The sequence below is a fragment of the Pelodiscus sinensis genome, chromosome 6, assembly GCF_052426305.1.
Source record: "Pelodiscus sinensis isolate ZL-2025 chromosome 6, ASM5242630v1, whole genome shotgun sequence".
In the NCBI taxonomy this organism is placed as follows: Eukaryota; Metazoa; Chordata; order Testudines; family Trionychidae; genus Pelodiscus; species Pelodiscus sinensis.
Genome location: NC_143057.1, coordinates 93,136,377 through 93,155,582, shown reverse-complemented (window position 1 = coordinate 93,155,582; position 19,206 = coordinate 93,136,377). Strand labels below are relative to the sequence as shown.

The 19,206-nt window shown below is 41.6% G+C and overlaps 1 long non-coding RNA gene across 1 annotated transcript in view; it reads left to right on the top strand.

Moving 5' to 3' along the window:
• The window catches only part of LOC112547652 (uncharacterized), a 505,643-nt gene that overhangs the window by 11,750 nt on the left and 474,687 nt on the right, over positions 1-19,206 (top strand). Inside the window, exon 2 of the long non-coding RNA XR_016349931.1 lies at positions 6,365-6,534. This is a non-coding gene — a long non-coding RNA (uncharacterized LOC112547652). The remainder of the gene's footprint in view (positions 1-6,364; positions 6,535-19,206) is intronic.

Here is a 19,206-nt window from a genome sequence, read left to right as displayed (position 1 = left end):
GTGGTGGAATTTCCAATGGGAAAACTGGTCAAACTAGCCATAAAAGTGGATACCTACACATCCTATCCAATTGCTCTTCTGTCCTGTCTGGGTAGCATTCTGGAGAGAAAGATGGGTGAAAGGTCAATTGTCTATTTTGAAAAAAAAAAAAAGTAGTGTGTATATATAAAGGTGCCGATTAGTTTTAGAAGACGAAAATGCACTATTGAATAAATTGTTAAACAGAAAAGAAAGCCAACAAAGCATTACAGAGGCCTCTGACTGGGAAAATGCATGGAGTCTAAAAGCCAAAGGATGAATTTTTACAAAAAGGAAATTTACAAAGGAATGTAAACGATCTTAATGCAGAGCAACAAATAGATATTAAAATGTTAACATTTGACTCAAAGCCTAATGTACGTGTGGAAGAAAATGAAGTTAAAATAATCCTCTGTCCCTTCCTTTATATCAATGTATGAAATCTACCAATAAATGTAACAGAAAAGTCTCTACCAAAGCCAGTGAAATCTGGAATTCGTGTTCCCTGCATTCATTTTCTAATGCATCCCAGGTTTTCTGGGGGATAGTAGGGTGGTGATAACTAACTTTCACTAACAACCCTAGATTTTTTTTTTCTTTGTTACGGGGCCCAATCCTGCAACAAGATTTGCTAGTGAGGACCCTAGCGCACAGAGAGTCCACTGAAGTCAGTGTGGCACCCTACAGTGCAAATCTGTGCTGGTACAGGAATTAAAAACAAAAAAGGGCACTCTGCAGATCACTTTTACTTTAGAAATGATAGGGCTTGATTCTGATGGTAACTTCCTTTGTGTAAACCCTATAGACTGATGGCACAATGAGTTCCATAGTTCCACTTTTTATGAAAAAAAGAGAAGAAATCCATTCAAATGCATGTGCATACTTCTTATACCTGAAGTTGTTGCAATTATATGTGGAAATCACAGGCTTGCTCCTACAGGGTTCTGAAAATGGTGGGCTTAGTTCAAGCAAAACTTAGTAAATTCTCTTTAAATGGTTGATTTAAATGGACGCCTCATAGATATGAGCCAGCACTGCAGAGCTCCTGGGTTGGCCGATACTTAGAGGTGTAGTTTGCTGATGACGCACCATGCTATAGAGCTAGAGCTCTAAAAACAGCAGCATAGGCATGACAGTGCAGATGTCAGATAAGCTAGCAGCCTAAGTACTTAGGTTACCAGGTGGGGTTACACTTGGCACAGCTGGCTTATCCCACCAACACTGCCATTGCACCTACACTTTTCTTTTCATAGAATCATAGAATACTAGAACTGGAAGGGACCCAGTACTGTCTAGACCATCCCTGATAGACATTTATCTAACCTAGTCTTAAATATCTCCAGAGATGGGGATTCCACAATCTCCCTGGGCAATTGATAGCAGTGTTTGACCACCCTGACAGTTAGGAACTTTTTTCTAATGTCCAACCTAAAACTCCATTGCTGCAGTTTAAGCCCATTGCTTCTTGTTCTATCTTCAGAGGCCAAGATGAACAAGTTTTCTCCCTCCTCCTTACAACACCCTTTTAGATACCTGAAAATGGCTATCGTGTCACCCCTCCATCTTCTCTTTTCTGAACTAAACAAACCCATTTCTTTCAGCCTTCCTTCATAGGTCATGTTCTCTAGACCCTTAATCATTCTTGTTGCTCTTCTCCAACTTCTCCACATCTTTCTTGAAATGTGGTGTCCAGAACTGGACACAATACTCCAACTGAGGCCTAACCAGCGCAGAGTAGAGCGGAAGAATGACTTCTCTTGTCTTGCTCACAACACACCTGTTAATGCATCCCAGAATCATGTTTGCTTTTTTTGCAACAGCATCACACTGCTGACTCATATTCAGCTTGTGGTCCACTATAACCCCTAGATCTCTTTCTTCCATACTACTTCCTAGACAGTCGCTTCCCATTCTGTATGCGTGAAACTGATTGTTCCTTCCTAAGTGGAGCACTTTGCATTTGTCTTTATTAAACTTCATCCTGTTTACTTCAGACCATTTCTCCAATTTGTCCAGATCATTTTGAATTATGACTAGGCTCGACAATCTATGTAATCTACTCGCCCGTGGCAAGTAGATTACAACCCGGAAGAGCCGGGTTTGGGCGATCTGCTCATGCGCAGAACGATCGCGCATGTGCAGATTGCCGGACAGCGCGGCTGGCGAGCGGGGCTCGCCGCAGCTCAGCGAGCTCTGATTATGACCCTATCTTCCAGAGCTGTCACAACCCCTCCCAGCTTGGTATCATCTTCAACTTTCTATGCCAATATCTAAATCATTGATGAAGATATTGAACAGAGCCGGTCTCAAAACAGACCCCTGCGAAACCCCACGTTATAGCTTTTCAGCAGGATTGTGAGCCATTTATAACTTCTCTGTGAGTACGGTTATCCAGCCAGTTATGCACCCACCTTATAGTAGCCCCATCTAAGTTGTATTTGCCTAGTTTATTGATAAGAATATCATGTGAGACCGTATCAAACGCCTTACTAAAGTCTAGGTATACCACGTCTCCCTTATCCACAAGACTCATTATCCTATCAAAGAAAGCTATCAGATTGGTTTGACAGGATTTATTGTTTACAAATCCATGCTGGCTGTTCCCTATCACGTTGCCACCTTTCAAGTGTTTTCAGATTTCCTTAATTACTTGCTCCATTATCTTCCCTGGCACAGAAGTTAAACTTACTGGTCTGTAGTTTCCTGGGTTGTTCTTATTTCCCTTTTTATAGATGGGCACTATATTTGCCCTTTTCCAGTCCTCTGGAATCTCTCCTGTCTCCCATGATTTTCCAAAGAGGATAGCTAGAGGCTCAGATGCCTCCTCTATCAGCTCCTTGAGTATTCTAAGATTCATTTCATCAGGCCCTGGTGACTTGCAGGCATCTAACTTTTCTAGGTGATTTTTAACTTGTTCTTTTTTTATTTTATCTTCTAAAGCTACCCCCTTCCCACTAGCATTCACTATGTTAGGCATTCCTTCAGACTTCTGGGTGAAGACCGAAACAAAGAAATCATTGAGCATCTCTGCCACTTCCAAGTTTCCTGTTACTGTTTCTCCCTCCTCACTGACCAGTGGGCCTACCCTTTCCTTGGTCTTCCTCTTGCTTCTAATGTATTTATAAAAAGTCATCTTGTTTCCCTTTATTCCTGTAGCTAATTTGAACTCATTCTGTGCCTTTGCCTTTCTAATCTTGCCCCTGCATTCCTGTGCTGTTTGCCTATATTCATTCTTTGTAACTTGTCCTACTTTCCATTTTTTATATGACTCCTTTTTATTTTTAGATCATGCAAGATCTCGTGGTTAAGCCAAGGCAGTCTTTTGCCATATTTTCTATCTTTCATATGCTGCAGAATAGCTTACTTTTGGGCCCTTAACAATGTCCCTTTGAAAAACTGCCAACTCTCCTCACTTGTATTACCCCTCAGTTTTGATTCCCATGGAACCTTACTTATCAGCTGTCTGAGCTTAGCAAAATCCGCCTTCCTGAAATCCATTGTCTCTATTTTGCTGTTCTCCCTTCTACCCTTCCTTAGAATTGTGAATTCTATGATTTCATGATCACTTTCACCCAAGCTGCCTTCCACTTTCAAATTCTCAATCCTATTTGTTAGGATCAAATCTAGAACTGCTTCCCCCCAGTAGCTTTTTCAACCTTCTAAAATAAAAAGTTGTCTCCAGTGCAGTCCAAGAACTTATTCTATAGTCTGTGCCCTGCTGTGTCATTTTCCCAACATATATCTGGATAGTTGAAGTCCCTCATCACCACCAAATCTTGGGCTTTGGATGATATTGTTAGTTGTTTAAAAAAAAAGCCGCATCCACTTCTTCCATCTGGGTAGGTGGCCTGTAGTAGACTCCTAGCATGACATCACCCTTGTTTTTAACCCCTTTTAGCCTAACCCAGAGACTCTCAACACTTCTGTCTCCTATGTCCATCTCCACCTCAGTCCAAGTGTGTTCATTTTTAATATATAAGGCATCACTTCCTCCCTTTTTTCCCTGTCTATCCTTCCTAAGCAAGCAGTACCCTTCCATACAAACATTCCAATCGTGTGTATTATCCCACCAAGTTTCTGTGATGCCAACAATGTCATAATTGTACTTATTTATTAGCACTTCCAGTTCTTCCTGCTTATTACCCATACTTCTTGCATTTGCATATAGGCATATACGATACTGATTTGACCTTGCCTCCCAGTTTTGCTCTGACCCTCCGCTTTCTCTGCCATTATAGCTCATGCTCCCTCCCATTTCCAACCCATCTCTCAGGACTCCATATTCTCCACTTACCTGTGGGCTTTGCTTATCTGTCCCCATCGAACCTAGTTTAAAGCCCTCCTCACTAGGTTAGCCAGTCTGTGTCCAAATAGGGTCTTCCCCCTCCTCAAAAGGCGAATGCCATCTCTGCCCAGCAGTCCTTCCTGGAATAGCATCCCATGGTCGAGGTGTGACACCATCCTCGGAGCCAGGCATTGACCTCCAGGATGCAGCTGTCTCTGCCCGGGCCCCTACCTTCGACAGGAAAGATCAAAGAGAATACCATCTGCGCTCCAAACTCCACCCATACTTCACCTGTACTCCTGGAGCCCTGTAGTCACTCTTGATCTGCTCAGTGTCACACCTCACAGTATCATTTGTGCCCACATGGATGAGTAGCATGGGGTAGTAGTCAGAGGGCCGGATAATCCTTGACAATGCCGTCGTAACATCTCGGATACATTGTACATGTACATTGGCTTGATCAGAGCTGGAAGTTACCTCTCTAGTTTGACTGTAGAAATACCCTCAGTGAGATCAGGGTTTGCCCTGTTGCAAAAGATGGGAAAGAGCTGAATATCAATGGCTTTCAAAATAAGGTTGTGAAAAGAAAATCACATTCTGCATACAACCTTGTTTGGTTGCCATTTGTAAAGTCCTTTGGCTGTCTTGAAAAATTATCTTCGACAGGTCATTAAGTCTTATGATCTATGTGCTTAATAATATAATACAAATCTCTTTAAGTTTTGTCATGGGCCATTGCTCTTTATGGAGGTCATGCATATATTGTAGCTGACTGTATTAAAGAAGATTATCCTAATAATGAGAGGAAGGAAAGAAGTTTTTACATGACCTTTAGCTCGGTAAAGGGAAGAAAATACCATTTTCCCTACCTGCATTACCAACACTGGTAAATGAAGGCAAAGATAAGGATTTAGTGTTTCTGAATCAGTGTCTATGATCCTACCATCTTGAAAATCCCTGAGCCCCCACAACTCTCATGGATTTCAATGGGAGTTCAAGGCTCTCAGCACCTTACAAGGTCAAGCTCTATAAACCAAAGGATGTTTACTTCATCCTTTGTTCAGGAAGATAGAAAGTTTAGCTTTCACCACAAGGAGAACTGCAAAAGCTACCACACAAGTTTGATAAAACTTCAGGCTAGAACCTTATAGGAACTCAGTATGGCTAAATATTATGGGCTTGATTCTGCCATGTCTGATTTGCAGGAATGTTCCACACCTGCAGCTCCCATTGCCTTGAGCTGGAGTTATGAGTGCTCAGCCTTTGAAAACCAGGCTCTGACTTGACTAGCAAGCATAGTGCTTTCTGCTGTGAGAAAGCCGTAATAAGTGTTTGCAGGATGGGGTCAGGGAGCACACACCACACGTTTCTCCTTCTGTATCATCCATATTAACTTATTACTAATTTAAGAATTCTGAATATCCTGTTTCCTTTTCTCATGTTGTTTGTTTACCTTTTTGTATCTCCGCTTATGTTATGGAACTAGATGGCTTAGCTTCACTTTTGTGTCTAGTTAGTTTCGCTTTCTGGTTCTCATGTATTCATACTCATGTATTTGCAGTACAAAAATCTCTATTTACAAAATTGTTCTACGACATATTTCTAATTGGGCCTGCAAAAACGCCTAAGTCCCATACTCAAAATGAAATTGGGAATCTAAGTCATATTGAAGTGATTGGGACTAAAGCTACTAAGCACTTGCTAATTTTGAAAATGAGACTGAGGCTATGAGGTCACATAGGCACTTCTGAAAATGTTACCCTTCATTGCACATTGCAAATCAAATTTTCAACTTTTCCAAAACTGTCCACAGAAATGGTTCCATGCACACCAGCCTCATTTGTATTCTGGCAATCCTTTTCCTTGTGTAGGTTTTTTTCTTTGTTTGTTTGTTTGTTTGTTTGTTTTTAATTTCCTCTTTACCTTCATGAATCCAACAATAGAATAACCCAAATCCAGCATGAAAACTGAATGGCCAGTTGATTTGTACTCTGTTGTTGTTGTTGTTTCTGTCAGGGAAAGTGTTTAAACTAAAACCAAACCTGCATCCTTACTTTCTAGGTGCTGTGAGAACAGGACTTGGTGATTCTTTTGTTTGAGGCAAAAGTATTGGAGACCATAAATGGCTGATTAATATCTATTTATAATAAAGGGAAATGAACACTTCCTATAAATAGCTCCCTACAGGATGAATACAAAAAGGAGACTGAATCACCTCAGACTACTGAGAGGTAAGAGTCCATTAATGTTGAAGTAAATGGAAAACTGAAAGAAATGTACTCTGTAGTTATCTCCATTGTATTTAACTTAGCTAGATGATAAATATTATGCTTCACTTTGTAGTACTGTAAGTTTTATATATATATATATATATATATATATATATATATATATAAATACTTATATATATATATATATAGTATATATAATATATATATATATATATTAACCTACTTGGTTTTATTTACACTGAACTTCTGCAAACCCTGCACAGCTCTCGGTGGTATATGATAAGGTAATATAAAAGAATAATGCTTTTTTCATTGATTGAAAGGACAGTAGACCTTTCAAACTATACTAAAACTAGATTGTATCTGTTCCTTGTATAAATCCATGGAATGAAAAGGGAAAGTTTCTTGGAACCACCCAATATTGCGTTCTATTATTTGCCTATGAAAAACATTGGTGAAACCATTCATGTATATTTGCTTTAATTTACTAAAAGAAAGAAGATGCCACATTTTTGAGTGGCTTAAAAAAAGAGTGTTAGGAAATTATTGGTAGAGTAATAAGTGTATGAACTGGAGATATGTCATCTTTAATGCAAAGTTAAGGTTGTCTGATAGAATCTTGTGCTCTTCCAGAACAGCATGTTTAAGAAAACTCAAACTCCTGAGAACCAGGAAATAAAAAGTTAAAATACACATTCATGAGGCTTAACTTTGTCTCCCTGAGACTGGCAATAGACTGGGAATTCTCTGCAAGCATTTCACCTGGATTCTCTTATTAGATGAAGCTGCACTGAATGGTGGGGGAATTAGTTGAAGCAGATTGGCAGAGTCCTGATTGTAATATCAGGAGCGCAGCTCCTTTTGGGGGAGGGCTCTGAGCCATGTGTCCTCCCTACATGTGTAATCAAAGGAAAGCGATTCATGTGTAACTTGAGAGATCTAATGCACATAATTTCAGCATTGTGTTGTGTAGGTTGTCAGTAATAGGGAACAGGGCTCTTTTTGCCATGGGAATTATCAGCAGTAAGGTGAGATATGGGAGTGATCTAGGTGTTTAATGATGAGGGAGTTAAACTATAGAGCAAAATGATATTGCAACATAGCCCCCTGCCAGTATTCCCTGTTGACCCTCCCTTTTCATCTAATTGAAGCTATTAGCATGGGAAAAGTTGCTCACGATAGTCTGGAATCTTCTGCTGCTTCATACACATTGTGGGCAGCAGCTTACTAGAAGGTCACCTGCTGCCCTGACTATATACCTGAACTGTATATAGAATTGGGCCCTGTACTCCACTATGCCCTCCAGTTATTCCCCCCCATCACCTCTTTTTTTCAGCCATACTCAGCTGTGTCTGAGACATCCAGCCAACCCTTCTCTCCCTACATAGGGTGGTGTGTATCTTAACTCAGTATTTCTTCATTTTCAGAGGTTAAAATTTGAGTAACTTTCAGAGCTTTTCCAAATCTTGGCTCCATCATGAGAGACGAGGAGAGGAGCTCAGACCTGCAACAGATGGGCCAGGCCCTCCTAATTCCTAGCTCCCACATGGAGAGGAGATCAGAAAAAGGAACTCCCCTCTCCAGAGGTTTAGAGCCCCCAAATTCCAGCACGCACAGGAGATGGGAGAAGTGCTTAGATCTCTTTGATGAGCAAGGACCATTCAGATATCAGGGCACTTGAGAAGGGAATCAAATTCTCCACCGCAAGGAGAATACCCCCCAGATTGTGACACACACAGAGAGGGAGAAATTAAGTCTGTCAGGTGCTCCCACCTCTTATTCCCCCTTTCTTCCTAATTACCAACCTTTCTCTCTTCCATTTCCTTTATCCTCATTCCCCCACTGTAGCCTTATCTGTAGCTGAAGCCTGGCCTGTAATATAGAATTAGGAAAGGAAAAGGGAAGATAGGATTTGTGAAGGAAATACATTATTTGGTTGAAAACAATGTGTTAAATAAGACAAGTAAATAGGTCAATAGACTAAGAAGACAAAATGTCTGAGCCACGTAAGATAAGATGGGGAAACACTCAGGAACTAGATAGGGAAGGACAAAATAGATTAGGAATGTAGAGATGAGGTATAGAAGAAATCAAAGCATGGACAGTGTGTGCTTCACTGGGATTGGTTCCTGCAAAGTAACCGTGCCAATCCAAAGACTTCTGATGCAATGTATAGAGGGAGAAGATTTCAATGCAGCTTTGGACCTGTAACATCCACTGCACCCATCACTCCACAGCATCTCAGTCTGATCAATGCTATGTAGCACTGCTGTGTGCCAAATAAAGATACTGAGCAATGAAGGTTGGAGTTGAACTTGGTTCAAATCTGAACACTCTCCCCCCTCCGCTCTTTTATGCTGTGATGAGTGGATCTACACATTTACCCTAACTGTGAGCTCACCTGCAAAAAGAAGTGACTGTTCATAAGACATTACCATAACTCAAACAGATATTATGGGGAAAGGTGCAACAGAGCAAGAGACTGAATTAGTCCATACAAAGAGGCCAGCTGATATAACTCAAGGAGTGTGTTAAGATCATGCCTGGGAAACCAGAGATGTCTGGGACTGAAATAAATGTATGAAGTTCAATGTGTTGGAAAGTAAGCCTAATTGGTGAACAAAATAATAAAGAGATGGGCCTTTTGGGGTCTGTTCATGGGATGTTCTGCTCACTGCTGTGTTGGCATCTCCTCCTGATCACTCACTATGTGGATTAGCTCCTTAGGCAGACACCCCCGTGCACGGTTTGCATACATCACTCGGACTTTAATCTTCAGCTCCTTTCACACCAGTATCCTCAGCATCTCTACCGTTACCTAGCCCTCGGCATTCCCTCTTCCTAGTTCAGTCCAACACCAGTCCTTGGCAGCCTTGGGTCTATGTCGTGCTCTGAGTGGCAGGTAGGAGAGCTTGCGCCCATCCTCTTCTGCAGGTTCCAATCCATAGATGATCAATAGATCTGGGCTTCCTCTCTCTGCCTTACTGCTTCTTCCCACACTTCAGGTTCCCCTCCTTTCTCTGGCCATACCAGCTTCAAATCTTCTTTCCTCTTTCCAGGGCATGGCTGCTTTCTGAAGCTTTTCTCAGCAGCTCAAAACCTGCCTTCTCCTTCCCAGGGAGCAATTGCCCTCTCTCAGCCAATGGCACGGGAACTACTTTTTGGGGTGGGGGTTGCTCAGTAGCACCCTCCCACCCCAGCTTTAGACATATAGAGATCATGTTGCCAACTCTCCCAGATTGGATGGATCTAGGGATATAAAATTGCATTTAAAATTTTAACCAGTTAAACTATATTGGCTACATCTACATTGGCATGGTTTTGCGCAAAAGCGGCCGCAAAACATGCTGCCTGTCTACACTGGTGGGGAGTTCTTGTGCAAGAACACTGACGAACTAATGTATGAAATCAGTGCTTCTTGCGCAAGAACTATGATGCTCCCGCTCAGGAATAAGCCCTCTTGCGCAACTGTTCTTGCGCAAAAGGCCAGTGCAGACAGGCAACTTTAATTTCTTGCGCAAGAAAGCCCTATGGTTAAAATGGCCATCGGAGCTTTCTTGTGCAAGAGAGCGTCTACACTGGCACGGATCATAGAATGCTCTTGCGCAAAAACACATCTCTTGCGCAAAGGCATATGCCAGTGTGTGGATCTCTTGCACAAATACTTTAATGGAAGAACTCTTGCATTAAAGAGTATTTGCGCAAGATCATGCCAATATAGATGTATTTTATTATGTTTAATTGGTTAACCAGTCTGCCATGGCAGGCAGCCTCCACCTGTGGTGCAAGTAGGCCTGGTCAGCCTGGAGTATCCCCCCTCACACAGGGTTGGTTAAGCGGTTATCTGTTTTACATCCTTAGATGGACCAGATACCATTGCTGCAAATGGTATCCAATCTGGGGGAGTTAACAACTCTCGCTGCACCAAGCTGTGGCTACAGCTGGGGGCATCTGCTGGCAGTGGGAGCCCGGGGCTGGTGAGCTGCAGAACCTGTGGCAGGGCCAGCAGGCAATGGGATCCCAAAAGCCAGTGGAGCCAGCAGGTGCCGAGACCCCAGGGGCCAGCAAAGCCTGTGATGTCAGGACCCCAGGAGGGCTAACAAAGTGCATGGGGCTGGCACGGTCCTATGGGGGCCATCTGGAAGCTGGCACCCAGAGCTGGATGAACCAGCAACAAGGCCAGCTCCCAGGGAAAGCCAGGTGCAAAACCTGGGGTTGCTGAAGCACCCAAAACTCCAACTTGCTACATCTATGTTCTCAACCACATAGCCTGTAGCCTGCCACTTGGTGTTACAGGCTATTCTTGTTCTCTCCGACCAACTGTTTTTGGCTTACAGCTCCCATTTGCAGCCTAATTAGCTGATTGGGCCCTCCAGACTAACACAAATTGTGCAGGGCTCATGTGGAGAGTTCACCCTGTCACAGATTCATAGAAAAGAAGAGAATTTGTGTGTTAGAATGCTGGATACTGTGATGCTGGCATACGGAAAGAAAGGGAACCCCACATGTACTCCTGAATTCCATACAAATTCCTGCTCATAAACATCTCCAGTGACGGAGATTCCACAACCTCCTTAGGCAAATTATCCCACTATTTAACCACGCTGACTGTTAGGATTTTTTTTTACTAATGTCCAACCTAAATGTCCCCTCCTGAAATTTAAGCCCATTGCTTCTTGTCCTATAATGAGAGGCCAAGGAGAACAATTTTTCTCCCTTCTTCTTGTGACACCCTTTTAGATAGTTGAAAACTGCTATCATGTCCCCCTCAGTCTTCTCTTTTCCAAACTAAACAAACTCTGTTCTTTCAGTCTTCCTTTATAGGTCATGTTCTCTAGACCTTTAATCATTTTTGTTGCTCTTCTCTGGACCATCTCCAATTTCTCCACATCTTTCTTGAAATGTGGTACCCAAAACTGGACATAGTACTCTAGTTAAGGCCTAATCAGTGTACGGTAGAACAGAAAAATTACTTGTCATGGCTTGTTTACAACATTCCTGTTAATTCATCCCAGAATGATGTTTGCTTTTTTTGCAACAGTGTGACACTATTGACTCATATTTTGCTTGTGGTCCACTATGAGCTATAGAGCCCTTTCTGCAGTACTCCCTCCTCTGCTGTCATTTCTCATTTTGTATTTGTGAAACTGATAGTTCCTTCCTAAGTGGAGTACTTCGCATTTGTCCTTATTGAATTTCAGCCTACAAAATACAAAAGGATGCAAAAGATCAATTTGTTTCTAGTGTCAGTTGCATTAATTATTTCAATTACAGAGATGAGAGCACAAAGAGTGCCCAAACTCAGTGGCTTTTCTTTCATGAAATGATAACATGCACAATTTCTGAATCTTGGATTATAGTGCCATTGTTTTGATTGCTAGACTCCTGTGTTATCAGGAAGAAGGATTGTAGCAGCCTCAGCAATTGTTTCATTGTGGTCATATTAATCTCATTATTGTTGCTCTGAAACTCTAAATGAGTAGATAACTGTGCTCCCCAGTAGATGTCTGGCACTTTTGCTTATATTTAGAATTTGGACATCTTATGTCATAACTGCAATTGTTGCTAGCTTATCAGTGAAAATACCAGGAAGTGCTGAAGTTAAGTACTGGTTTGTTGCAACAACAATTGCGCTATGTTTCTTTTTGGATTTAAATTATTCCATTTGGTTATTAACAACCTTGAAAAAATAGCTGCTTTACTATGCTGCTGCTTCATTACAAACTGGATCAAATTCAGTTCTACAGAGTGGAATGGTTAAGGTTATTAAGAAGAGCTCCTTATTGGTTTGTGAAATTTTGGATAGTCAATACGTACAATCAGTATGTTTTGGTCTTTACTAAGGGCTTGTTTACTGAGGGAAATCTACTGGCCTAATTATATCATTGTAATCACTTTAAAGTGCTACATAGTTTTTCCTTTTATTTTAGCAGGATCAGACTAACATGGCTACCTCTCTATTACTATATCATTGTAGTTATACTGGTTTAATTCCTGTGTGGACAGGCCTGCCAATGGGGAGGAGGAAACAAAGGGGGAAGTTGCCCCAGGACCCAAAGATTCAAAGGGGTCCAGAACTCCCAACTGCCACCACTGCTACTGTGGCAGTGACAGCGGCTGGAGCCCTAGGCCCTTTAAACTGTCACCAGAATGTCACGTGCTCTGGACAGCATTAAGGGTTAGGGTGGGGAGCGCCGTGCTCCGGACAGCGCTGAGGGTTGCCAGGGAGATGACATGATGTACTCCAGGCAGTGCTCAGGACTGGCTGCTCTGGCCTTAGTTCTGGTCCTTCCACCCAATGCCTTGTCCCTTATGGGCATGTGGAGCTGCCCCCCCCCACCTTGCACCTTGCCCAGGGGCACATGGAGTCTCTTGGTGCCCCTTTGTGTTGACACACTTTTGTTCCAAAATAATAGTGCCACACAGGGCATGTTATCAGTGGAAATTATACTGGGAAATTTCTCTCTGTAGGTAATTCCAGTGCCCCAATCCTGTGATGAGTTGTTGTTGTAGCCTTTAATAGTACCCTGAAGAATCCACACTATTGGATCTTACCGCATGATAAAGGCTTTAATTTGTTTTTTTGTTGTTGCATGGTGCGTGCTAATTCAAAATCTTGAAGATGTTTATTTTCAGACTACAAGTCTTGTAAATTCATTAGCAGAGAGACGTTAACATGAGGAAGTACAGGGAAAATAAACCAAACTTTTAAGGGCCTGGAGAGAGACTTCTGAGCTTATACTAAAAGTATTATATTTAGATAGCCTAGCCAAACAAGTGTGACAGAGTCTGGGCATCTGTCCATAATCCACAAATAATGACAAAAGGGGGGAGGGAGGACTCCCTCCCCCTCCACCGCTGAATGAGGTTATCCTACATGCCAAAAAGCTTGACTGAAACTTGTTAGATTCAGCAATGTTAGGCTGTGAAAGGTGGTGTCTGAGCTCAGTTATAAAACCTTTGAAAGGCCTTTGTTAGTCCTAACTAGTTTTCTCTTCCTCCTGTCTTGTCTGATGGATAGTGGGGACTGAGACTGTTTGTTTTCCAAATCTCATTGACCATTTAGATATCTGGAGAAAACAATAGCAGCAGCTCAGGATCAGCAAGCACAGGAGAGGGGTTTGCTAAGTGAGATCTCTGGACACAGTAGAGAATTGCGGTCCAGACAGTGGGTGATATAGACAAGTAGACTAAAATGGTCAGAGAGCGTGTAAGCTGTGTCAGCTGTTCAGCTTTTGTTTGTTGTTCTCTGTAAGTAATTATCATTTATAAACTAAATTATAGACTCCAGTAAGGAAACCTTAGGGGCTTTTAGGCATGAACTCTTAAACAAATACTTTAAAAGAAATTAAAACGCTGAACCTCAGGTGAGTCAGGAGAAACAGAGGGTCTGCAGAGACAGTGGCTGCACATTGGTTCAGCCACCCAAAATTAAATCAATCCTACATACACTGGCAAGGAAGGGCTGAGTTTGGGGTGACATGATATGCTTTTAGCTTCTGTTTTAACTCTTTCCTCTCTCTGTTATGATGAATACATAGTACTGGTTTTAAAGAGGCTATCCTTACTGACTGCAGTTTCATACTTCCCACAGGCTCACAGAGAGAAAGAAGTCTATAGCAGTGTCCAAACCCAATGGGGCCTGCAGAAGTAATATAGTTGGTAAAAAGGGGTTGTGAAGTCTGATAAATCCATTGTAAAAGGGGTTCCATAGGATCCATTTGTGGGATTCCACTCTGAGAGAGTGCAGATGGTGTTTTGGAGAAAGTATCCATGGAGATACTAAGGTACAGCTTCTTCCCTGAACCAACTAACAATAACCCCATTGTTTTGCATGATCAAAATTAGTTTTGACAATGCACTCACAAGTATCACTGTTCTCTTCATACTTCCCTGCCCATTTTCTTTTTCTTCATTCTATCCAAGACTTAATGTGCCTTGTCTTAAATTAGTCTGTAAGTTCTTTGGTTATAATTGTGTGCAGCACCTCTGATAACAGGTCTTTATCACTGACTGGGGCTTCAGGGTGCTGGCATAAATAATTAGCACTACTAACAAGGGAACAATCCTGCACTAGTAGGAAAAGGCCTCTGTCACTAATATAGTTTATGCACCTCTTAAATCATTGATTTCTGTAATCATCTTACTACAATTTTAAAGCTCAGTTCCTTGACCGCTAATATTATCTGAGAGAAGAATAATAGGCAACTCTTCACTTTCTGGATTCAGTTTACTGAAAAGTTAAAAAAAACATTTTTTACTTAGTAGTCAACTCACATGTATGCGCATGTAACTCACGTTGTAGAGTTTCACTTGCTACTATGTTTTTCTTTTAAGGAAAAATTCTTTTAAGGACTCAGTTCTACCAGCTGTACTTTCATAGAGTAGTACTGCTAGCCCCATTGTATCACTCAAGGTTAAAACAACAGAAGCAAAAGGGTGGCAGAATATACCCTAAAAAGTTTCACTACACAATTATGTTATCCCAGTTTCACTGGAGACCATCCCAGGGTTACACTCACAGGGTATGTCTACACTGCTACCCTAGTTTGAACTAGGGTGGCTAATGTAGGCATTCGAAGTTGCAAATGAAGCCCGGGATTTAAATATCCCAGGCTTCATTTGCATCTTGCCGGGCGCCGCCATTTTTAAATCCCCGTTAGTGCGGACTCCGTGTCCGCGGCTACACGTGGCACGGAGTAGGTAGTTTGAATTAGGCTCTCTAATTCAAACTACTGTTACTCCTCGTAGAATGAGGTATACCGGTAGTTCGAATTAGAGAACCTAATTCGAACTACCTACTATGTGTCGCATGTAGCCGCGGGCACGGAGTCCACACTAACGGGGATTTAAAAATGGTGGCGCCCGGCAAGATGCAAACGAAGCCCGGGATATTTAAATCCCGGGCTTCATTTGCAACTTCGAATGCCTACATTAGCCACCCTAGTTTGAACTAGGGTGGCAGTGTAGACATAACCATATGGATTTATTAAATGAGGAATTAACAATCCACTACAGGGGATTGAGCTGTCATTGAATGCCACTATGGGATTAAACTGAAGGGGATGGTGCTATCTCTCTCACCCACACAAACACACACATTCATTAGTCCATTCACACACATTCATCTATGCCCTCAGCCACTCACTTGGGTTGCAGAGCAACCCAAGACCTGATGACTCCAGAGGTTTGCCTCTAGCCATGGATCCCAGCTGATGATCTGATCAGAAAGAGGGCTTCTGCCACACGCTTTCTCTTTTTATTGGAACTGGGTGGCTCCTGTCACTCATGCAGGGGTTCTACCTCCCCATTGGTCACCGAGGAGCATGCCCAGACCTCCTTCAGTCCGGGTCCTTTGTTTGCTTAGGGCGGTGTTGTGTCTTTAATTAGTCACCACCGGGCTCCAGGTGTTTAGCCTTACTGTTCTCCTCACCCCAAACATGCTCCATTCACACAGACTCTTATCACAGGGTGGAATGTAGCTTAGAGCAAGTTACAAGCAAAATGGCTGAGAGTTACAAAGATTAAAGTTGCAAGGCTCATCAATCACCAAGCTTACAGTAGGTTTCTGAACTTACAAAGCAAAGTGGCTGAAAGTTACAAAACTCAACAATTTTAACAACAAGGTGCAGAATTTAAAAAGCAAGGTAGCTGCAAGTTACATAGAGACAAATACAAAGCTTTAAAGCTCAATGGTTACAAAGATACCTTCCATAGCATAACAACTGACTGAGAACAATTTCCATTTTAATAATCAGTGACAAAGTGACTTAGAAGACAACTGCCCCCCCCTCAAACAGTGTTCAAAGCAATGCAGTCAGCAGCTGGTTTTGTCATTCTCTAAGTCATGTGTTGGCAGGACCTTACAGTTTAATGCATTTCCAGAAAATTTATGTGTAAATCAAGTAATAGCTCGAGCAGAGGCTTTATGCAACATTATATAGAATTCTCTCTGTCCTGCTTATAAGTTATACAGGAGTATTGCTCCTGGACAAAAGGCCTTAATGCCAAACTTCAGCCCAAACTTTCATAGCTGAGCCCCAAATCCCTGTAAATGTCTGTGAACTATTAACACTCGGGCACCAATAGGTGTCGCTATAACAATATATATGTAAAGATGACAAACTACAGCACAGAGGGGATTCTCATCCTACAGTGCTCACTGTTAAAATATCTCAACTGCCAGCTGCTGAGTCACCTTACCAAAAAGAACATTTGGGCTAACAGCTAATACCTACTGGAAAGGACATATTGCATGAATAGTAAAGAACAGGTACTAACGTAATGCAGAGCACATTGTAACAACTGAGGTTGAAGGCTTTGATGTACTCTGAACTTTTCTCTTTTCCTTTTATCTTCTGTGGTATGGATAATTTATTTCCCATACCACAGAAGATAAAAATGTGGTAGTTAGATGGTATTGGACAGTGAAGCCTTCTGTTTATAAATAGTGTGGAGAACAGAATAGTGCTTTTTTGCTTTAGTGCCCTGCCAATGTGCTTCATCATTATTTTGAGGAGTTAGAAATTATAGGACAAAGCCTATTTCCCTCCCAAGGTGGAAAGCTGAAGATAAGGGGGTTCAGACTGAATTTATAATGGTTTTGAAGAATTTGTAGATTGAAATGATCCATTTGAAATGTGTCTATCATTTAAAGAAGGGGTTTTTACCCATTAAAGCTGATGGTCAAATAAATCTTTTAGCCTTGAAGGTGCCACAGGACTCCTCACAATTTTCATAAAACTTCAGCAGGTACGTAAAAGTTAAGCTGGTTGCTCTTTTTTTTGCTATCAGGACAGATGTGTATCCCTGCTAAAGTATCTTTTGACGAAAGGTTAGGTGAAGGAATCTTGTTTTAGTTTTTCAGCATGCGGTTTTAAAATATAACACAGCATTGTTTTTTTTTCCTTTATGGATTGATCAATGACGCTTAAATAATGTCATTTCTCTGAAAAAGCAAACACCTGTTACAATGCCTCCTACATGCAGTGCCTAACAATCCCATGCATGTAGTATAATTGCAAGATTCTCTGATGAGACACATTGAAGATTACAAGGGTTACCAAGGTGGTGTGTAATCACTGCTCCTTGGTTTTAATTCTACAAAAACACGGAGCCCATTTTCAGTTGAAACTGCCATTTATAATGATCACTTTGTCTGATCAGATTACAAAATGCTGTTGTATGCATTTATTAGTCCTGTAATGGATAATATAAAGATCAGAGAGGTCTGTTTCAAGAGTTGAAAAAGATAATTTTAGTATATGTGAAAAAGGGTGCAAATTTCATATATGCCCTTCTCTTTGTATTGACCTGATTGAAACTGAAATGTGACTACGATAAAGAATCCAGAAAGAGTCAACAATGAGCAAGGAATTTTTTGCCTTTCTGATACAGTAACACATATATTTGCCCTAACCCAAGATTTGAACCCTTCTCTGGTGTTTAGGGGCTTTCAAATGACTTTGGAGAGTGTTGTAAATGACTTCGGAGAGGGTTGTAAATGTATCCGCTAATGGAGACTTGCTATGGTAAAGAGTTTTGCACCCGTCCTCTGAAAAGATACAGAGTATATGTGGTTGGATGGGGTATTTCAGCTCAGGAGTGCAACTTTCTTGTCTTTCTCTTGCTGCAGCCATTTCACTGATGTTACCACAGTATTTGGGCTTCATTCTAATTTGACCAGCTAGTGCACAGCTGACATTTACAGGAGTGAGAGAGAGGTGTGTCTTTTACTTCTGCATAAACACGGCACAGGAATAATGTGGCAGGGGGAATAATCTTTGAAAGCAAACTTCAGGAAATGGGTGTGGACCTATTTCATTATTTGATTTTTATACTCTCTCCAAGGAAAAAATAGATTGAGTCTTTATTGAAAGAATCAAACCAATGTTTAATATTAATAGTAAATGATTATAAGATGACAGATGAAACAATAGTCCATTCACTTCTTGGAGCATGTAGTATTAGCTGTAAAAACTGCTGCAGATATGGCTTTGAGAATCAGGGAAGGAAAATATACAGACTGAGCCTTACGTTATGAAGTGTTGATGTATTTCATAAATGTTATGTTTTTTGTCTCAAAAGATAGCAACGACTTTGCAATGTGGTGTATGTATGTGTGTATTAAGGAGCGGTAGTCCTACTGCGGACAGTATCTGTTTACCTTATAGATGTTCTTCTGTGTCTTTTTAATCCTAGTGAAAGCAAATGCATGACAGCACTAGTTCTGTCTGAGTGGTTAGGGAAAGAGATGAGTGAGGATTTGGAAGCCGTGTGAGGAGTAGGTACCATAAACAGGGCTGAACTGGGCAGGGAGCAGATTGGGAAAGAGAAAGGGATTCCAGCTCCCCCCTTACTTCCCCAGCAGAAGGTTGCAGTGCGTGGGATAAGCTCAGCCTCTCACCAAAAAATTGAACAAGTAGAAGGAGAGCCAATATAAGTTGATTTATTATGGAGAAGAGTTAGTACAAACTGGTTTACTGCAGGTGGCCAGCTGTATTACTGTGTGAGTGACATGGAAGCAGCATTAGTTGACGTTGTGTGTTTTGTGTGTGTGTGTGTGTGTGTGTGTGTGTGTGTGTGTGTAGCCAGACAGAGGCCCCCCGTTCACCCCATCACGTGCAGTTAGTCACAAGAACTAACACATGAAAAGACAGATTTGTGTATGTA